Source organism: Acanthopagrus latus, chromosome 1 (genome assembly GCF_904848185.1).
Source record: "Acanthopagrus latus isolate v.2019 chromosome 1, fAcaLat1.1, whole genome shotgun sequence".
Lineage (NCBI taxonomy): Eukaryota > Metazoa > Chordata > Actinopteri > Spariformes > Sparidae > Acanthopagrus > Acanthopagrus latus.
The window spans coordinates 27,990,220-28,013,001 of NC_051039.1; the positions used below are offsets into that span (position 1 = coordinate 27,990,220).

A 22,782-nucleotide genomic window follows, 5' to 3' on the forward strand; every position below is an offset into this window, starting at 1 on the left:
CAGAGAATAGTGTCCAGGAATTGTCCTTGAATGAAGCTTAGCATGTATTAATCCACTTACGAGATTCAATGCTCTTCCTTCAAGGTTAAATCCAAACAAAAGCCCTGTGTGTGTGTGTGTGTGTGTGTGTGTGTGTGTGTGTGTGTGTGTGTGTGTGTGTGTGTCCTGTGTTTTGTGCTTTCTGTTAACTCTAACAAACCGTCCCCCCCACACTGTTGTACCATACCACCAGCGTTGTCAGCAGCGTCTTGTTCTGTTGTAGCATCCTGATGTGTGTGTGATTGATAGATGACCGGGCTGACACTGCCTGCCACTTGAGTTATAACGACAGGTGAGCTGCTGCAGTACCTGACAAATGGCCTTGTTTATCTCCAATAGATGCTTCAGCACAAAGCGCATACACTCAAACCAACATCCCACATAGCACCTTTGTGTCTTTACCCCTGCAGCCCCCCCGTGCATACACTAGGCGTCCGAGTATCTTGCCATGCACTTCACCACAAGCTCGAACTTCTTACATGCCCTGGCTATAAACCAGAAAATCAATTGGGCCTTTTTGTTTCCCTAAGGCTCCTAAAGACAAATCAATTGTAGCCGATCTATTGTAATAAGGACGCGTCAGCCTTGGACGAGCCAGAGGAGATGCTGCGAACATCGGTTATTAGATTTTCCGGCGAGGCGAAGAGAGGCTCAGCAGACAGGGCCAGGGCTTTTGTTTTCATTGAGTGGCTGTTATGTGAAGTCCACCCCTGCTTAGTAACTCCATCGTCGCTGCCAGCAGGCCGCTTGGCTCCTGCTTGTAAGGTGCTTCAGTCAGCAGCAGTGCTCGGCTTCGTCAGGAGTGGGATTAACGCTCTCAGAAGCCTTTTCCCACTGACTGCAGGCTTCAGACATTAATAAGATTCTCACCCAAGACTTGTGATGTAACATTGAAACTATGTGTTAAGCTGTTCAAGAGCTGTTTGCCAGGTGTCCATTGTACACACGATCAGAATGTTAAAGTCACTTTAAAAAATACACAACAAGAGGCTGTTAGTTTAGCAGTTTGTTGTGTCTTAATCCTCGACACTCTGAGAAGGACGTCCCCATGGCAGGATTATCTTGCTGAGCAAAAATTACCTGCTGGTTTTCCAAAGTACCCCTCTTGTTCGTTCCTGAACCCCACCATCAGACAAGAACGCTGGTTCAGGATTCTGCAGAATTACAGCCAAGCGTTTTTTAGTTCTTTTTTATGTATCTACAGTATTGTTCATGTAAGGATTAAACACAGCAAACATTTATTGTGGGTCTGTGACGAGAAACAAAGTAATGTGGACACACTTACACACCCACAAACCACCCAGAAACCCACACGCTTACTTTCTGCCTTGCTAGATTGGAGGCACACTACTTGCTTTGGCAGAAATTATTGACATTGGTTGTAAATTGTCAAGTGGAAGTTAGTCCAATAGGGATCTAAAACCCAGGACACGTGTCTACAGTATTCCTATGCTGATATATTATAGAACTGAGATTTACTGTGTGTTCATTTGAAACATAATGAAATTCACCTAGTAGTACTGTGCTAGTCTTGCAACACCTGGTCAAAGCGATTTGTGTCTATGTGAATGCTACGTGACTGGGGCTGATGCATAGCAGCAGAGTGAGCCACTAGGATACATTTGTTTTAAGAGTGGTGGAGCTCCTAAGGAGAAGGGCAGTGCATGTTTTTATGTGCGAGTGTGTGGTGGAGTGAGAGAACGAGTGGCAAAAAGTGCCGGTGAATACAAGCGGAGCAGAGAAGAGAGCCGAGCGGTAAGTTGTCACATTAGCAGTAAATGTGCTGTGTAGTTTGTCAGTGAACGCAGGCTGCAGCTTCTCAACACCAAAGAAAGTCTCCACAACTGCTTGAAAAGTGATGTCACAATGTTTACAGTGTCCTGCTGTCTTATTACCCGAAGTGTGGGCTACTGGGTGACTAGATAAATGACATGCCTTGTTAAAGAGGAGCTAAACCAGGAAACAGCAGAAAAACAATGCATATGGGTGTTTAGTATTGTTGTTGATTGATTCAGGTCCATATCATGACATGTTGTGCAAAGTATTTAAATTCTACTGTGTTAAAGGTCCCATATTATGAAAAACACCTTTTCTCTGGTCCCTGCCAACTCCCAGAATGAGGAAAACAAGTGATTCCTGCATGGTCTCTGCAGCCCACACACTGGTAACACGGCACTCCAACAGGCTGTTCAGATTCAGCTTCTTTCATTACGTAATGAAAGGAGTCATTTACATAGGCAGGCCTCGTCTGAGTGGTGATAGGAGATATCCGAGAGGGGGGCATTCATCCCCGAGGTGAAGTTCAGTGTGTCCAGCAGTGAGACAACAGTGTTTCACAACATCGTCGCTCAGAGCTAGACATGCAGATAGCTCTGTTGTTGGTTGTAAGAATCAACATCAGTGCCTATATTCTGTCCCAGCTACAGAACAACATAAGAGACAGTGGTTGCGTTTAATTTGACAACGTGCCAGCTGCGGTTCGTGTTAGCTTGTATATGTGTGCTAACCACTTCAAGTCGGACTGCTTCAGAAACAAGGGTCAGTACAAAGCTGGCTTTACCTCGACACTGACCCTCGTAAAAGGATCAGTCCCAACCATACTGGATCCAGCAACTGCACCCGAGCCAGTGATAAGTGTCGCTGCGGTTTGATAGTATTTACAGTTGCCTACAAGTATGGTGAAGTCAGCTTGAAATTGGCTAACTAGTTAGCTCCACTTCGGTCCGCTATGTAATAACGTCTGAAACAAATTTAATGTTAATGATATTACAATGGAGCTTGGTTGTCACAGTAAAAAGTCTGGAAATGTGCAGACTAGAGACAGAGACGATGCGAACAGTGTCTAAGAGTTTGGAGACTGGGTTGGAGACAAACACAGCTTTCGCTAGCTGTTAGCCATTAGCTACATGGTAGTAACTGTAACAACACATACGAACAAACTGATATTATACAGACACACTAACCATTCTGAAACATCCTGCTGCAGCCACAGAGTCTGTACTTCTTCAGGAGCCTCTCCTTCTGGGTCTGATTCAGGGTCAAACTGGTTTGGTTGAACGAAAGCTTCTCGGCAAGCCATAGCATTACATCCACCATAAACATTAGCGCATGCTAGCGCTAGCGTAAGCAGCATCCTTTTCCTGAGAGAGGTGTGTAGCACGCAAGGCAGGTGTTAACAGACAGAGCTCATTAGCATTTAAAGGTGCAGGCACAGAAACAGCCTGCTCTCAGTAGAGCTCACCCGGGTGACTTTTAGACAGCTGAAATTCAGGGCCACAGATGGGTTTTGGGCAATACATTTCAAATACAGTGTTGTTGGACCACCGACAGCTGAGTGAGATTGATGAAAAACAGTATAATATGGGACCTTCAAAAGTATTGATAGTGACTGCCCCAATACATGTTAGAAGCTGGCTACTGCAGTTGAATTTCGCTATTAGTGGGTCTCGTTCACCCGGATCGCTTTCGTCACCTGAAGGTCGTGGCATCTCCAGCCATGTTTTGTGGCGATAAATCAGTCGGCCCCAGTTGTTAAGGAGAAGCTCCAGAAGTGTTTCTGGACTGTGAGAAAACCCCCTATGTTCAGCATTTGGGAGAATAGCTATGATAAAAATAGAAGGTCTTTTAAGGTCTTTATCCACTTTGTAGCTATTGTAATTATTGGTGCATGTTCCATAATTACAACTGAATTCCTACATCAGCTAACCCACAACTACTGGCCAGATGTTTAAATGTATCCTCATGGGTCACACCTTCATGATTTTGTTCACCTCCAGGCAATCACAGTGCAACCCTCAGGAAAAGTTTAGTAGATTTTTGATGATACAGTGGTTGCCTGGTAAACTTTTCTAAACTCCCTTCCTCAAACTGCTTTATTATTCCAGGGTACATATCTCAACATATTCAGCCAGCACAGTCCACTATGATGACTCTGGATGCTTAAAAGCCATGTTTACTCTATTTGTGCTCCTTGAAATGTAATCAGCTCTTTCTCTTGCCCTGAGATCTCAGGAAATAATACCTGGAGAGATGGGGGCTATTTTTGGTTTGTTTAACCCAGTGCATATGTTTGTGTGAGTGGGTGAGCGTGTTTGTGTTATTGATCACAGTTGGCTGATGAATATTAATAATCCAGCAGACAGCATTCGATAGGCATCTGCCCAGAGCAACTCCTCACAGTGAGCTGGGCCGAACATCACTCGCTGAGTAAAGATCTGTTTATCTGCTTGTTGGGTTTTCAAGTTTTGTTTTTTTCTGTCTGTCTAGCAGTAAAGTAGTAAACTCACCAGTCATCACTGTGAGCAGTGGTTCAGAGGCAGGCTGAGTGTAGCGGAGGGCTTCAGTGAGCGCAAGGATGAGTGACAAACGGCAGTCCGAGTTGTTTGTGCACGATCACCTCAGACTCTGTGTTGGGTTGCCAGGTACCCCGACCCTTTTACCACACAGGACCTGAGAAACACCCATTTGATTTACAGTCAGTGGTCAGCAGGGTTTTCACATAACCTTTCAGTATCAGCTGCCCGCTTGGAACCTCGATCAATAATCCACAATGGAGAAAAAAAGGCGAGCAGAGTCGGGTCAAGCCCTCAGCGGTACGAAAGCCTTAAAAAACGTGGGCTTCAGTACTTCTACTGTTTAGTTTTCTACACTTGATTTTCCTCTCTTTTAGCTATCTGTCTGTCATATTTATCTGTACGCAAACTTATGGCCACTCACACTCACCATGACCCCTGAGAAAATGACTGACGCAGCTCACAGGTTCAAGCCCTGAAATAATCATGTGCTGATCTGCAGCATCAGCATCTCATCTCAGTCCTCTGATCAGAAGCTCCAGTGTGGTTATCTCTCTCTCACATGTCTTCTTAATCGCTCACAGTTCACACCGTTCCCCACACAATACTCATCTCTGTATCCGTGCTCACGAGTATGTGGTGGTTTTTATTCATTTATTTTTTCCCCGATATGCCACCACGCTCACTCGTCGTTGTGGTAAAAACCAACCGCTCCTACACACATACACACACAGACGCCTCCGCCTACTCACACACATCATTACTCACTATAAAGAAGCCGTGGCCTCTGGGCTCGTTCGCCGCAGCCCAGCGTAATGCCTTGTCTCCCAGGCCATTCATAAGGCGTAATGTGCGTCTTGGTGCGGAGTACGTCAACACGAGTGGTGGCGGCTTGTATCACCTGCGAGTTTCCCCGAAGATACCGCATCCAATTCCATGCATCACACCCACTACAGCTCATTTGCATCAGAGTAATACAGTGTTTTACTACAGGCGAGGAAAGAGGGTGATTTGTTGGCAGGATGAGAAGTGAATCAATGATAAATATTTGACTTCAAACTCAAATGTCACGCAAATGTGTTTTTATTCTCTGTGCATGCACATCTGCTGTGTTCATAAATAATGAACGACAGCCCGGCATAATACTACATAGTTATAGAACATATAGTACACACTGGAGGTGGTGGTAAATCTCAGCTGTTGAATAGACAGTGCAGATTGTTGGGTGCACAGATTGCACTATTCATTATGTCTGTTCTGTTCACTGACGGGGTGCAGCAGAGGGAACCTTCCTCTCTCCTCCTCTTCTTCATTCAGCCCTTCAGTGTCAAAGCTCAGCTGCCTTATAAAGCCTTCTGCTTTACTGCCAGATAGGCTGCTTCAAGCGTCCTGTTTTTCTCTTTGTTCATGTCTAATTTCTATCTTTCCCACATCCTCTTCCCCTCTACCTTTCTCCTGTCCTGGACATCCCTTTACTCTTTCTTTATTTTCCTCTCTTCCTCCACTTTTCTCCACTTCTTTTGTCATCGCGCCTTGATCTTTTATGTCCACCTGTCTGTACTTTCTTCTCTCTCAGCCCTCCTGCTCCGTTTCTCTCTCTAAATCAGCCTTCTCTCCATCACCTTCTAACTGTGGTACACAGCTGTCAGACATGGCAGTAAATCATATCGCGCTGACCCAATCAGAATTCAGTATGAGTGGGGCATCTCCTCAAAGTGATTGGGTGGCTATAGGTAAGCAGCTGCTTTGGAGCAGGAACCAGGGAGACGGACAGACAGATAGATGAGATCCAACAAGAACTTTTTCAGTGTTCATTGCATGCCTGATAAGTCTGGGTGTTTAGCTGTTTTTAAAGGGACAGTTAAGTCAAATGGGATTAACTAGGTCTGAGGTCAGTGTGAGTCATTAGAAAGAAATGGCTCTGATGAAGGTCAGTTTTATGGGCAGTGGGAGATGATGAGAGCAGAGCAAAGATTTTCATCAAGGTTTAAACAAATGATTGCACATTGAGCGTATAAGGTTTGAACCTCCATGAACATTTGGGATATGATATTAAAAGTACAGAGAAATTACAACCCCCCCAGTGCCTGTCAGCCACCACTATAACAGACTGCTCCTTTCACTTCCACTGGTTAAAGAGAGGGTAATATTAGATTTTTGCAAATAATTTCTCTTGGGGAAAGAGCCAGTGGGCTTCAGCAGGCAAGCTGTTGTTGTTAACACTGCCAGCAGTGTTTGGTCTCTGCCGCTGACTTTGAGTTTGGTGTGTAAGATGGAAATATTATACAGTCACTGAAGATTCCATTAAAAAACACTTTCTTCACTGTGTTAAGTATGCATTTCTGTATCTACTGGATCGGCATAGTGCATCCTTATCACAACAAAGTGGAATACAACAGCGATGAACACACTTGAAACAGTCAAAACAATTATGCAACCTACTCATCCATAACAGAAGCACAAAAACCATCAGAAAATGACAAAAAAAGCACAATCTGCTAAAGTCAGAAACATCAGGTATCATTGATGCTCCACCTCTGAAACACGTGGTGGATGGAACAAAATTCCATCGCATACATGAGGTCTTATGTCATATAGGTTATATGTGACATTGGAATTGATGCGTAATATTACCATTGAACCCTACTGTTTGCAGGATAAGCTCAGTAACATGTATTAACTCATTTAATAAGTTCTAATTATTCATAGACTAGTATGTGCTTTTGCTGCTATTACACATGTGAAAGAAGCATGTAGATTTTTATTTTAAAAAGTAGCAGTGCACAATGCCTATAACAGGTATAGGTCTGACATTTTAATGTCATGGTGCACTGACACACTCTGTGCACTGAACTGCAGTTTTGCAGTTTTTTGCAGTTTTGTTGGGATGTAATGAGTTTTGTTTTTAATTAAAAACAATGTCCCCTCTCAGAGTGTGTTAAGGTACTATAAATTATATTATTGATTTTTTTCTCTAATGCATATGTAACATACACCATAGTTCTAATAGTTTTGTCCACCCAATTTATATCAATAAGTGTGGTAGTAAATAATAAGAACAGCTTACAGTACACAATACAGTGCATCAGCATGCTGTAGGTTGTGGTTTGTAGCCTCCAGAATGACCTCACAGTTGAATGAACATCTCTCCAAAACAGTTTCAACTTTAACTACTATATACTTTTGGATTAAAAAAAAAAACAAACTTTCACTGAGAGGCAGAACATGGGTTTGATGGGAAATCATAACCTGTGAAGTAACTACTAATTATAACTGTCAAATAAATAGGTAATGTATGAAATTGCAGAAAATATACTCAGTAACAATAAAGTAACAATTACAGTGCTGAAAGTTATATTCTTGACTACATGTTCTGTAATGTAGTGGTGTTACTGAGGCTATAAGTGTCTGTCATAAATAGAAATGTCAACTCCGACGACATATGCTGCAGACGTCAGTGTGAATCATGAAGGCACAAGTTCTTAAAACTCACCCTCTGATCTTGACTTGCGGCCTGTCACCACACCGCAGATGTTGCCCATAAATTTTTGGGTTCCTGTTTTTTCTTTCTTTAGAAGTCGGTCAGCGGTTTGCGTTGGTAGGCAGCATTTCCTGGGGACCGGCTCGATGACAGGTGTCTCTGTCACACTGCCATGTCCTCATCAGTCAGGTCACTGCTAACGTCACGCAGTGTGGATCTGAGACGGCATACTACATCATCTGGCATGTTCGTCAATTCCGTTTTATCACTGCTGACGTCTCGGCAGTTAATCTGCATGCAGTTATTTCAAATTAATCAAGAGTTTATCACAATCTTCTTCATCCATTCATGATTTAAACTACAATATCATGTTTAATGTGGTGATGGGGAAAGCGAATAAGACTAATATAATAATGCTGTTATAAAAAATAATGGAAATCATAAGACGGTAAGAATATGAGACTAAAGCAGCTGTCTGCGTTTTCATGAGATTCTGTTTCATCAGACTGCTCCCAAAAGTGGAATATTGAGCCTGGAGGAAACTCAATATAAGTTAACTTAACTCAATATTTGTTTCGTTAAAGGTTGAATAAAAAAGTGTGAACTTTGATGAAGTTGTAAAGGTTTTGGATGTGTGTGACAGGATGAGACCTTTTGGCCAGTCCCTGGTGTGTGCACACATTTTAAAAAGTTTCCTTTGAATCTAGTGGCTCAGAAACATAAATGGCACAGAGATGCATCCCCACACAAAGCAGAACACATATGTTTTATTTGAAGCCCAAGTAAAAATGAGCTTGGCTGTATTCTGACCATCAGTATGAATCCAAGAACAATGCCACTGAATATTCTGATGACTTGAATGTCTCTTCTGCTTCTATACCTGAAATCTGCAAGTGCAACCACTGCATCTAGATATATTTTCAGAACTAAGACCCTGTTGTCCAGCCCTACCATGAATGTGGATTGTGATATGGAGTCAGCATATTTCAGTCTGAAATCTCAGCAGTAAGAGCAAACGGCAAACAGCAGACAGTAAAGCTGTGACATGCTGTTTTTTCATGTGACTCTCCAGCACGGGAATTAAAGCTGCCATCTAGAGAGGTAGTTACAGAAAGGATGTGTGTATCCATCTGAAAAAGTGAGGAAAGCTGTTATATAGAGAGTCTGTATGATTTTTCCTTCACTTTATAGTTTTATTTTCTTGAGAAGTAGTTTCTGTATTCTTTAACCCTATGAAGGGGGCAACCTCATCTTCATTAGAGAAAATAGCTCTGCCCCCCTGTTGTTCTGATGATATCTGAACAGGATCATCGGCCTCTCTCTGCCCCCCAGAATTCACACACACAAAACGCACACAAACATTCAAGGAACATAACGGCTGGCCTTCACATCAGGGCCCCCTTCCCTCCCTCACACACAGTGATTCCATCCACTGTGATTCATCTCCCTGGCACTGTGAAGTGTAAAGGAGATTATTACCAGTGAAGGGCTCGGCCCCCCTGAAGATCTACTGCGCTCCCGTCTGCCCTGCAGAGGAAATGGGAAAATATTGCTAATCTTTACAGCCCCGTGCGTGTGTGTGTGTGGGGGTGGGGGGGGGCGACGGGGTTCATGTTATGTGCACTAGTAATGCCTGAAGCCTGACCAGCATGGCTAAGCAGCTTCCAGGCTTGTTTACCATCCAGAAATGTGCTGACTTCAGGGGGTTTGGTGCGCAAATGTTTCTCTATGCATACGCTTGCAGAAGTACCTACGTGTGGTTTGTGTATGTGTGTGTGTGTGTGTATGGCCATTGGTGTGCCATGATGTGTAAATGTATTTTTTCACATCAATAAAGACAGAAGCCAGCTGTTGTAGAAGCCTGTACATTATGTTGTTGTTTCCTCATGTTCCTTCCTCCTTCTCTTTTTCTTTGGCCCTTATATTTTCTGTCCTGAAAACACAACAGGACTGAGACTCCATTTTTAAATTGCCAACAGATAAAATCATAATGGTAGGAGAGATTGCTAACTATGCTCAGTAAGAGGGAAGCTCAGTAATATGCTTATGTAAATGAAAGGTTATTTGCACATATGTAAATGATACTGTAGGTTTGGCTCATTATCTCTTAATGATTTGTGGGCTCATCTGTTTCAAGACTGCTCTCAGTTCACCGATCCCCCCTAATTAGCGTAAAGATTTTACCTTGGTATTCTTATCTTGGCAGGTGATGTAAAGCTTTGACATCCCTGAGGGGCAATTTGGGCTGCAGACAGCAGTTAATTGTAAATATAAAAATCAATAAGAAAAAATAGTTATCCATATGAGACAGACCTACAGAAATACACAAGCCACATATAGAACTTGCTAATGATTATTTTGGACCACAGGTGCCGGTCACAGCGTGGCATTTCTGCTTTTATTGTTCAATGTCCAAATATTTTTGGCACATTTCACTAAGCTGTGTTGTTTTTGAAACTGAAGTGGATTGAATTGAATGCTAAGACAGGCAAACAGGCACCGCCTTCAAAAATCAACATAAGCCAGTGTAATCCTGAACTAACACAAGGTTAAAGTGAAACTCTCACCAAAATGCAAACTAGGCTTTTTTTGTGAATGTGTACGAGTCAAACATTGGTGTAAAAGCATAATTACAATGAAAGAGGCACTTTTAAGATTCATCATATTTTCATTTATGGGTCAAACTCATTTTAAATGGGAGTGCTAGGGGCAAATTAGCCATAGCATCAAAATTGCTGTTTTTAAAACACTAAAAAGGCTCGACACAACATGAAACTTTGCTCGTAGTATCACCAGGGTCTCCACACATGAACACGAGGATTGCGAACATTGTTTGAGTCCACTGAGTTTACTAAAACAAATTGGTGGTTTTACTTCATGTCTGTTTGTGATTTCTCAAAGTGGTGTTGTGGTACCTACTCCGATCAGGGCAGCAACTCAGACTGGTAGATGACAGTATTGTTTGAGTTTGAGTTTAGCGTATAAGCATGCGGAAAAAAAAGCTCAAAAAATATTTTAGCTTTTATAAATATTTTCTGGGGTTTTTTGTGCCTTTATCATGACAGTGGCCAGAGTTTATGACAGGAAAGTGCAGGGGAGAGAGGGGAGACGACATGCAGAAAAGGGCCACAGGTTGGATCCAACCCCAGGCCTGCTGCTATGAGGACACAGCATCTGCACATGGGGCGCACGCCCTACCAACTGACCCTTGATTCCAATAATAAAAAAATCCTGAAGAAACCTGTGGACCATAGATACCAATGTTAACAGACTCACTGAGACCGAGAAAGGATTGCCTAAAGGATAGTGGTAACAAGGACAAGGCCTGAAGTTTAGCAGGATGAACTAATTGAAAGTTAGGATGAAAAGATGAGTTTCGAACAGACTGTCTAATAAAAACAGGGAGATTGTTCCAGACAAAAGGGGTACGATCAGAAAAGGCTGCTGGCTTCTTCCTAACAGATAGGAGCAGTGTATTCTGAGAAAGTAGAGCGACGGATTTGATGAGGTATAATGAGATCAGACAGATATGAAGGGATGAGACCACTTACAAATGTATAAGTCATCAGAAGCACCTTAAGGTCTGATCTGACATAGATAGGAAGCCACTTAAGTGAAGCTCCAGTGTGTAGTATGGTGAAATCTATTAAATTTACTGGTAAGTGTCTAGCTGCAGCAATCTGACCCATTAAAACACGTTTCAGATTAGCACTAGCAGACCAGACAGCAAAACATTACAGCTGTAAAAGCTGAACGAAACAATGGCAATAATCAACAACTCGAGCATCAGATAATACCTAATTTGACCTCATAGTTTGTGTTAATGTAGTGACAAAGATGCACACAGGTGTCTCATATGTATCTATCTATCTCAGCAGTAGTACTAGTTTGATATACTGTGTTTATGCATATAGTATAATATTAAACCTGGTAGCATTAACACAGCAGACACTCAAACTGCTCTCTGTCAATTCAGTTTTAGTGCAGTTCTCTCATATACTGACTCCAGACCAGCCGAAGCACTCTGCCCTCCCTGCTGTTGTGCTATCATTTCTGTATGGCCTGGCCCAGGTTAAACCCTTCGTAAAACATGACCAAATACAGGCAGAGAATTAATGTCATTTAATTATCTAGTTGTGTTAGTTACATCTTGAAAAGAACACAGTCAAATAAATGTAGGTATCATAAAAGCCAGAATTCTGCAGTGGAGTAAGGACAAAAAGTGAGGCCAAGGATCCTCCTAATCACCCTGATCTGTCGCTGTAGCTCAGGCCATTATTCTGCTCTGAACACCAGGAGGCTTGGCAGAGCACCGGCAGACCACCAGCCTGTTAAAGTAACGTGGATGAATCCATAAAATAATAAATCACGATGTCTGCATCCAAACGTAATGGAGTAAAATATATTTTTTCTTACTTAAATTCTAAAACGTAAAAAGCATGTTGTGTTGAAATGACCCCCAAAGGTTTCTATAGTACAAGTAATGGAGTAAATGTAACTTCTCCTCACCTTTGATTGGCTGTATCTCAGTCTGGCAGAAAATAATGGACCGACCTGCTCACTGACCTGTGAACCCACATTGAGGTTGTTTGAGAGGTTGACATTTGCCACAGCCATATGTACTGTATGTGTTGAATCATTATATAACTGTTGTCAGTGAGATCCTTATTGGCTCCCTCTGAGCTGCTCTCACTCTCTGTTATTCATCCATGTTGTGCGTTGGAAAGACCAGCTGACTGTTGCAGGCTAATGAAAGCACAGTTGGCCTCGGCTGTCCAGCGCAGACACACGGGTCAGACAGGTCAGGCGGTGCACCTGACTGCTGAAGGTCAACAGTCAAACCTTTCATCTCTTTCTCTGCGTCGCCCAGCCTTCCCAACTGCTTAATGAAAGGTAGCTCTAATCGTCTGAGTATCTGAAAGTCTTTTCAAGTGCTTTAACGCCACCCTTTAATATGAAATCAAGATGCAATCGGTTTGTAGTTTATTTATAGAGTGCTCTTTAATACAAATGCATTTTAAAGTGCATGAAAGGGTAATAAAACATTAAAACAAAAAGGGTAGACACGCGGAAAAAAAAAACACAAGCCCTAGAGAAAAAGAAAAGGAATATTGAAGGACAACGCTGCGTACTTTATGAGATCAATAAAAAGAATGTAAAGGTTGCTTTTACTGTAGATTAACTTCAGTGTAAGATGAAATAAAGTGCATACTGTACACACAAACAAGCCTATTACAGTCTGAGCATTTGTCCACAGACGAGCTCAAAGCTCAAGCTCTTCATCAAGAGGATCAGAGAGGATGCTTTAATATAAATTGAGCCATTGAATTTGCTACCTTGGAGAAGATGTGAGGCACATCAGGCAGATTAACAACTGTTGGTGCAGGTTGCTCAAGGCTGAATTCTGTCATTGGATTTGGAGAAAGCTCCGGTGAGATGGAGCAGACTCGTACCGTGACACATGAGACATCTGCCGCGTCTGTAAACTGAAGGCATGTCTGATGTGTGCTGTGGAGCCAGACAAGCTTTGGACAGGAACAGGAGGATCTGAAATTGAATTCTACACGGAAAGTAACAAATAGCCGATGCAGGTTTCTGAGGATGACTCTGGATGAGCTGCAGTTCATGAGTGACATTAGTCGAAGGAAATGCAGTAATCCAGTGTAGAATATCAGGACTAGCAGGATACTTGGCCCTCTCTTATATGATAGAAATGAACACACCACACCACAGCAAAGCTTCAAGTGAAAGATGAGCATTTATTTCACAGGGTTACTGGCAGTAATTTGACTCAGTAGATTTCCTCTTTCCTGATCCCACAGCAGAGCATGGAGGACTGGAGCAAGAAAACAAAAACTCCCAAGGCTGTAGACTGAATGTTAACCTGGCCTGCTAAGCTCCACACTGGTTGCAGCCTTTCATTTCAACTGAAAATCTTATTTTAAAATGCCTGCCTATGATTAGAGCTGCGTCCCTGTAATACCCCGCTCATGCATCATCGTTTCTCAGATCTAATTAGAAAAAAGGCATAATAGCCTAATAGAATAACACTCCCCAACTCTAATTACCTGAGTCATGAGCCACCGAAGCCCCGCTGTACACTCTCAACAAGGTGTTGCTTCCAAAAGTCAAAAGGTCTCATTTTAGCAACAATAAGCTTTTAAAAGCACAAATGCAATGTCAAAATGTGTCGCCACAAGCATGCGTGTAAAAAAAAAAAAAAAAAAAAAAATGAGGCCACTCTTCACAGAGGATATTTTTTACTATAAGTAGTGTGTATTTTAAGACTAGATGGGACAGAGGGGAAATAGAAAAAGAAATTGGACTGGGTCACTGTACTTTTTCATCCTGTCAGTGTCAATCTGACATTGTCCTGTGCTACATATTTAAAAGCACCGGTTTGCAATGTTGCCCGCTTGACCAACTTTAAGTCTGTTATCATACATCGAGTTGAAAACCAAAACAAGACATCCAGCTCGTCTATGAAATACAGATATCTAAAAAACATTATCTGTGATGTGCATTCACTGTCAGATTCATATTTCACAGAAGCAGGAGATGACACCCTCTCCTTTCCTTTTCCTCTTTGTTCTCCCACCTCCTGCATTCTGTTAGAACAGATGCAGAGCAGCTGCAATGTCTTTATTCTGTGACAACAGGAAATGTTTGGGGAAACCACTACAAATCAGCAATTCACCTCATTACTTATTCACCAGCAGAAATCCCAGTTATGCCATTTGCTCGGTTGTTTAGGAAACATGTGGTGGCTGTGACAACTGAGGTCTTAAAGGAAATCTTCAACTCCCTCTCACTTCTAGTGCTGTTTATCCATCTGGAGTGTTTTGGTGTCTGTTATCAAGTTTTGAGGAATATCAGTCGTAGAGATGTCTGCCTTCTTTAGTGGTGCTTCAAACCAAGGAAAGAAAAACATTGGAAAAACTCAACAGCAATGTCTCTTTCCAGAAATCATGAACCAGTTACTCAAGGTAACAGACCGTGTTGTGAGCATTTTCAAGTTAAAAAATATTTTCTTTCTGTATAACCGATGAAGGAAGAGTGCATTTGTTCAAAGCTAACTAAGCTGGCTAACATTGAAGCTCAGCCAAGGAGGGTGGCATTAATGTTAACATCCCTCGCTTTAACAAGCTGACACGTTCTCACTCCCAGCTCGTCATATTCAGCAGCTCGGTCAGTGACGTTCGGCTTCAAATTATGTCGCTCTCCCTTCCTCTTCAGCATCAGGTTTTACTTGTGAAGAGCTCTGCCGTCAAGTACACCATATGCAACATCCAGTCACAGCTGGCAAACAGTCCCCATATGACATTTTATGACTTTTGGACCGTAACCTTGTCAAATGATGGCGGTTTTGTTAGGTTGATGCACAAAACCTGTCTTGTTACTTAAGCAACTTTGTGACTTTTCTTCCTCTTTGTACTACTGCACCACAGGTGTGCTTCAAAAAGTGACAGTAGATGGTTACCAACAGCGTCAAACTTAGAAGTGCAGGGCTAAGTACTGTTCCATCACTGAAAACTGAGCAGCGTAGAATTGGATTGGATCATTGGATCTCAAGACTACAATGATAAAAGTTGTGTAAATGATGTTCTTCACAAGTGCATGTAAACTTCAGACCACGACTGTACACAAGGAGAATATTCCCAGTTTGTATCAAGTGTGAACACAATATTACATTATTATTATATTGTATGAAGTTAAACTGATATAATTTGCTTATTGTCTCATATATTATATTCTGATCTGGAAAATAGTTTAGCAAATTGTTTGACCGGTCTGTCATGTCAAAAAGTGAATTGAAAGACAGTCAAAATGTTACAGTGTCCTAAACGTTTGTCTGTCCGGTCACATGAAAGCAAGTAAGAGGTGTGTCCATGTCAGTCTGTTGTCTCTCTGAAAGCGTCTCCTATCAGATGACTCGTCTGACTTCACGTCTTCACTTTTACAGGAAGACCCTCTGTGTTTGAGACATTACATCAGTAGTCTCTGCTCTTCTGTTCATCAGGCTAAACCAATGAGCGTCAATAATTAAATACGCACATTAGCTTGAATATTTAGCTCCATTACGGCAGAAACTGGGAGCAATTAGTTGTGAAGCATTTGTGATGTATATGTTAAACTTAGAAGTTTTACACAACAGACAAACTTACTGCTCCACTGTGCACTGCTAATTCATCTGTAAATGTTAGTGGTCAGTGCAATTTGAAAGTCATCCTCCTGCTGCAGCTTCTTCCATTATGCTACTTCTCAGAGTCATGTGGAGGCGCGGCTGTGGTAGAATAACAGAGTGCCAGCAGACAACAGTCTCTTAGCAATTTCTAAAAATATTACAATAATAAAAGTAGTGCTGCCACATAGACACTTGAGTGATGAGACCTTTCAACTCCTGATACAGTTATAATGTATAGGGATGATCTTTTTAATCCTCATTTTATCTATAAAAGAGATACTGTAGGTCTATTTTTTTCTGAAGTAAATACCGAGGTCCGGACCTTGGTGACTTGACTCTGTCTAACTGGCCCAGATTGAGCCATGGAACCATCTGAGTCCTTGTCTGTTATTTGTATGTATGGAGCAGAGTAGTCCAGGTGGTGGAGTCTCTGATGAACTATTGTCCCCTCCTGCTGAACACGTGGCTTTGGAAATCGGGTGATCTCGTGCCGTTTTACCTTTGGTGTCAAGACAGCTGTGCCAGAAGCAGTTGCAGACGCGGCACTGTATGGTCACCAGGACGCTGACCAACCCAAACTGTCAATAATGACAATAAGACCCAAGTTGTGCTAAACCAGAATTATCTTTAACCCTGGTGTTGTTTGGACCGTGGTCTGTTTGCTGAGCTGCAAACCAAGGAAAGCAAAGGACAGAACAGTACTGATAACAGAGCACAAAGCTGATGTGTGTTTGTGTTTATTCACCTGCAGAGATGAGTTTGCAGGAAGAATATGTCTGCTTGAGTCATCAAATATACATGTGAATACACACACACACGCATACACACACACATGCACATAAAATCCTACCAACACAACTAATATTAGTGCTCCATAATCACCAGCCATGACATAATGTCTCCATATCTAATAACCAATATGTCTTGCAGTATATTAACATCAGGTCTGCTGAGAGCCCCTCCAGCACCTGGGCTGCTGTGGACACAGCAGGGGGCCTCATCTTCATCTGACCCTGAGTCATTCTTATCTAATGGCTGCTCTCTTGCTATAATGACTGTGTGATGCTGCCCTTTTATTGCCCCTTCAGCCCCTGACTGGCACTGTGACCGTCTGTAACATGGTAACAGCTCATTCTCCATCTGCCTCTCTCTTTTTCTATTTCTTTATCCGTCATTCTCACAATTCCCTGATTCTGTTTTCTCTCTGCTGCTCTGTCGCTCAGTGTCGCTCTCCTCCAGTTTACTTGCTGATGCTGATTGCCTCTGTAATGTACTGAAAATGTCCTGGGTGGCTATTCAGAGCAAATTGCTTTGTGTTGTGTTGCTGTAGGGCCCACACTAACTGAACCTGGGAGGCAGGCTGAGGCCTCCACAGTTTGGGGAAAAATAATGATGGAGGCTGCTAATGGGCCACAGTGCTAGCCTCCAGTTTTTGCTGTTACAGCACAGAAATAGCTGTGGCATGATAGTATAATGTGTGTGGTACTGTGTAGATGAGGCCCCCTTGGTGTAAACTCACCTCTTAGTTAAAATCAGGGATGAAAAGAGTACTGCAATACTGTGCTCAAGGGAATGTACTGCTACTTTACAGCAGTTTGACTCAATTAAATGCACAGGTGAGAAAAAGTCTAGTTAATTGGTAAATTAAAGTACCAGTGTGTAGGAATGAGTGACTCCTAGTAGCGGAGTTCCAGATAGCAGCCAACAGAACACCCTTGCCTCGCCCTCCCTTACGGTGGCTGCTATAAATGCCAAAAAAAAAGATTGGTTGCAGATTGGCACCTTTAATGGCAGCCTCTGCCATCAGTTTATGAATGTACGTGTGAATGTACAAGTGTTGTGAAGCAGTTTGATCAGTCAGTAGACTGTTAAAGGGATATTCCGGTGTAAGTTTAATGTTCTAACACACTGTGACACCGAGTGGGACCCCCCTTCGACAGATAAAGTTTGCGGATCACTAGCTTACGTAGGTTTAGCATCCTCAGAAACGACTGCACGACAACAATACACTGCAGTAAATGGGTCCAAGTATAAACCGCCATCAAAAAGCCACAAATAATGCTCAGAACAGCACCAAACTTCAGCAACATTAAAAACAGCACAAAGCAGCACAAAGTTCAGGGTGAAGTTCAAGGCATCAAACATTTGTGCGGTAGTTTCTGAGAATGCTGAAACTACATTAGCGAGCGGTCCGCAAACTTTATCTCTCGAGGGGGGTCCTACTCAGTGTCATGGTGCATTAGAACATGGATTAAACTTACACCGGAATATCCCTTTAATGTGCTATAGAAATGTTTACTATACACTAGAATTAACAAGATGAGGATGAAACTACAACGTCTGCATATTATTATTATTATTATTATTATTATTATTATTATTATTATTATTATTATTATTATTATTATATTAATTAAATAAAGAATCAATGGTAGGATAAAACCAAAGTGGACACCACAGTGATGTACGTCCTCCATCGTCCACAGTGGCTGCAGCTACTAACACACACAACTATGGTCCAGGGAGCGACTGCAGTTTCTTACAGACCGCGTAGCATACACTTACAACGCAGCACACCTTGTGAAGGTTAAAGTTCAGGCAGTATTTAGCATTTAACTAAACCCAGCATGCACCTGTTGGCCTCAGCAGTATAGCGGGTGTGTTTGATTTAGGTCACTTACCGTGCTTGCTGGGTGGTGCATTAATCTGGTGATTAATCAAGGTAGATGCACCATTTTGTAACTATGCCAAGGCACATAATGACATCATCCTTAATAATGTTGTGTTGTTGTGAATTTTTGGTCACGTTCTTGAATGTTCCACATACCTTGCTATTACATGTAGTACATTAATAGTGATAAAATCAGTTACATTCATTTTACAGAAGTACTCATATGAGAATAAAAAAAAACATCTTTGAGGAGTAAATGAGAGTTGCTGGTTAAAAACATCTTCCATACCACTGCATCTGGATGCTTTCCCAGAAACAGGTCTTGGTCTGTATTTATGAAGCGTCTCAGAGCAGGACACTCACTCCTAAATGTCCAATCATTTTCAGAGTGACATCTCCACTCATATGTCTGGCACAGAGATTCTATAAGAAGAGAGATGTTTTGGGAATGCTTGATGACTATAATCTTATTGAAAGATTGTTCTGAGAAAAATGAATAGTACTTGAGACTGACCTTGTGCAAGCTGTGGAGGAGGACTCATGCTGTCCCTGCAGAAACCTCCTGTCCTCACAGTGTTACACTTTAATGTAACAGTAAAATGCTGCTGTGCCACAGTGAGAGCAAACAACTTTGGTGGTCATAAATCAACCTTTGATTGCTCTCGTGCCTGTCATAAAGATGACGCCCACAGCAAAGGTCCTCAGTGACAGAAGACTAAAACTTATGCAATCGTGTCGCCCTGGATGGATGTCAGTTGTATAATGAAAGATATTTCAGTTTTATTACAACAGGTAAAATATTTTGTCAGGTCGTGTTATTATTTCATTAGGTTACCTCAAGTAATATTAAGGCTATAATATTAGGGGGAAGAAGATGCATTATAACAAAATACTGTAAGCTCATATTGTTACGGTGCATTGCATGCATTATGGTGCCCAAGATGGTGTGACTTTTACAGAAACGACTGAGGTAACAGTGCATTGTTGAGAGTGAAAATGGACAGTGGAAGAGAAGAACTCATGTTCTCCTGGAAGGATTTGCAACATGTACCTCATATTGTCCAATATTTGCAATAATCTGCACTTTTATGAGTAGGAATGCACAATATATATCAGCCTGATGATTTATCAGCCTGATACATTTATATGATCTGCTGTTTATGGGTGTTGGTGGAATTATGGCCAATTAATGGAGCCAATTATATTTAGCCAAATTACTTTCATGACTTAACAAAAGCAACATCTCCGCACTCCAATGCAAAATTCATGCAAATGCGGTCTTGACTCTGGTGTTTGTCCCCAAAAGTGACGCAAGTCAGACCACACACACACACACACACACACACACACACACACACACACACACACACACACACACACACACACACACACACATGCTCGCTGTATCTGAAAATGAGGCAGTCCAACAGTTCTGAAGGGAGGTTGTTGCACATTTACCCACACACAAGCCAGACTGGCTCCTAAACAAAACAACAAGGTCAATAATAATAATAGTAATAATACTACTACTACTACTACTACTACTACTACTACTAATAATAATAATAATAATAATAATAATAATAATAATAGCAAACAGAGAGAGGGAGTGTGACATCAGTCTCTGTGCAGGACATTTTTATTCCACTGTGTTTTTACTTGTTGAATACAAAAATGTGAAGTTATTGTCAGTTTCGGCTGAAAAAATCCATATTGTGAAACTTTATGGTAGGACGGGGCTGATTTCAGTGTTGGAAACAGTGCCGATTCTACCAACACAAGTACATGTGAAGTGTGGAAAGTGGTTATTTTTTCACACTCAAGATTTTACCACTGTCTCATAATAAAACTTTCAGAAATAAGTCTCTAGATGTACTCTGAGGTTGTGGGATTCTGAGATTTATCTAAGCTCAGATTGCAGCTCAAAACATCAGAGATATGGACTCAGGCTGTATATCTCTGATGTTTTGAGCTGCAATTTGGGCTGTGGGCAGATGCTGTATGCTGAATAACAGCTTTAAAACTATGGTTCATTTTTGTCTTTGAATGTTGTAGACACATTGAATATATTTTGTATGTATTTTGTGCATTAATTTGTTGTTTGTTGTCTCTTCTCAGATTGCAAATGATACAGCAAAGGATCTCAGGAACTCAGCAATCTCAACAATGGCAGAAAACCTCCTGTGTGTGTGTGTGTGTGTGTGTCTGTCTGTCTGTCTGTGTGTGCAAACAAGTGGTACTACTATCATTATAACACGTTAATTACCATACATTATAGAAAAAGTACAGCATTAAAGACAATAAAGCAGATCAAGCAATCACTTTGACACCACTTGACTAGCAGCTTTGTAAAAATGATGGAGGCAGATGACCAATCTGTGCTGAGCATTGGCCCACTGAATTGAAAAGTCCCACTGCAGCCAGTAACTGTTAACACTCTTTCTCATACCAAGAATGGGATGTGCTTAATTGAAGCACTTAATTGAATTAACGGCATACCCATGGCATTGCCGCTTGCCCTAAGCTGTAGCCTGATATGCACCTCCCCAGAAATGGAAGTGCATGTCACAGTGATGCAGATCCCAGTTGTTGCGGTCTGTGTCACTGTAACATGCAGTTTCATTCACTTGGAAGAACTGCAGATTGCAAGTGGCCAACACCGGCTTGACGAAACCAAGTCGTTCAAGTGGGGTTTGCATGGAGGGGCATCCCGCCCTGCAGACGCTCTGCCTGTCTGCTGTCTTTAGCCCAGAGACACAGCGATTAGCTGAAGGAGTCACCACAGCCAGCAACACAGACAGGCCATTGAACATGTATAAATGCTCACTACAATGTAGGCCACTTGTGTAGGTTACTGTGTTGGCTCTGTGTAGAGCCTACGTGCAACCATAAATCAGCCTTTATTATAACACCAGAAGTCAAGCTTGGTGGATGACATGAAAGTCACAGATTCTACTGTAATACACTCCAGTTTAACAACAGCCTTTGGGCTTAACTTTTACTAAGTTAAGCCCAAAAAGTTATTTGATTTGATTTTTTACCGTTTTCATCAGTTGCTAAAAAAAGTGGACTATTTAAATCTAATCACCTGGTTCTGGGTACTGTATGATGATAAGTTTAGTTTTTATAAAGATAAACAGTGGGAAAAAAAATAGATATTTGGCTCCTACTACTAGATAATGGGGATTAATTGGCTCTACTTGTTCCACTGCACAGGCATCTGTGTGTGTGTGTGTGTGTGTGTGTGTGTGTGTGTGTGTGTGTGTGTGTGTGTGTGTGTGTGTGTGTGTGTGTGTGTGTGTGTGTGTGTGTGTGCATGCGTGCGAGAGAGTGTTTGGATGAGAGAGCGTGCGTGTGTTTTAGTGTGTGAGAGAGAGTGTGTTCACTAACTTTCAAGTGCTTTTAAAAGCGCAGCTGTTTTAGTCTTGGCCAAGACCGTCATATTAACTGTGTCTTTTTATGTACTCGCCCCATATTTAAACTGGATATGGGTCAGACTGCCTCTTTTTATACACTGTTCTCATTACATTTTTGGGTCACTCGGCTTTTTACACTGGGAGCCTTTGTAAATAAATCATATCTCCCTGATCTGCTCTGAGTGTTGGTCATCTGTTAATATCTGAGGACTTTGGATTGTGTTTGATGTTCACTTATACAGTAAGATGTTACCATATTACTATATATGGAAATAGGAAACATCGTAGCGCACACATTGCGTATAATGTGTCGTCACTGACTGTCTCTCTTTAAATGAGTCAGACCTGGCAGCGGGCACCACAGTGCCAGGCCGGTCCCAGCGAGGTGAGCGGAAAAGAAGGGCAGGGGGGACGGGGGCTGACTCTGCAGGGATGGTGGCCAGGAATAGAAGCGGTCAGATGGGGCAGTATTGATCAGCAGGAGGGGTCAGAGGATCAGCTGGTGTAGACCGCAGTCCCATCCCACATCACAGGGATGCACATAGTGTAGGTGACTGGGCAAATACTGTAGATACAGTATGGATGGATTGGGGCATTTGAGAAGGATGGCAGGTTATATTACATGCCGCACTATACATAAAATGTGCTGATGTTATACAAAGTGCTTGGCAACTGATGCCAAGTATAGAATATATAAT

The 22,782-nt window shown here is 42.0% G+C and overlaps 1 protein-coding gene across 2 annotated transcripts in view; it reads left to right on the top strand.

Moving 5' to 3' along the window:
- LOC119023045 (endonuclease V-like) overlaps window positions 1-22,782 on the top strand; it is an 83,655-nt gene that overhangs the window by 44,361 nt on the left and 16,512 nt on the right. The window contains exon 9 of one of the 2 annotated variants that reach the window (XM_037104666.1): window positions 20,787-22,256. The exons of the other annotated variant lie outside the window; for it this stretch is intronic. The gene's annotated coding sequence lies outside the window, so the exon portion shown is untranslated. Of the gene's footprint in view, window positions 1-20,786; window positions 22,257-22,782 lie in introns of those variants that run through there. 2 annotated transcript variants of the gene reach the window in all.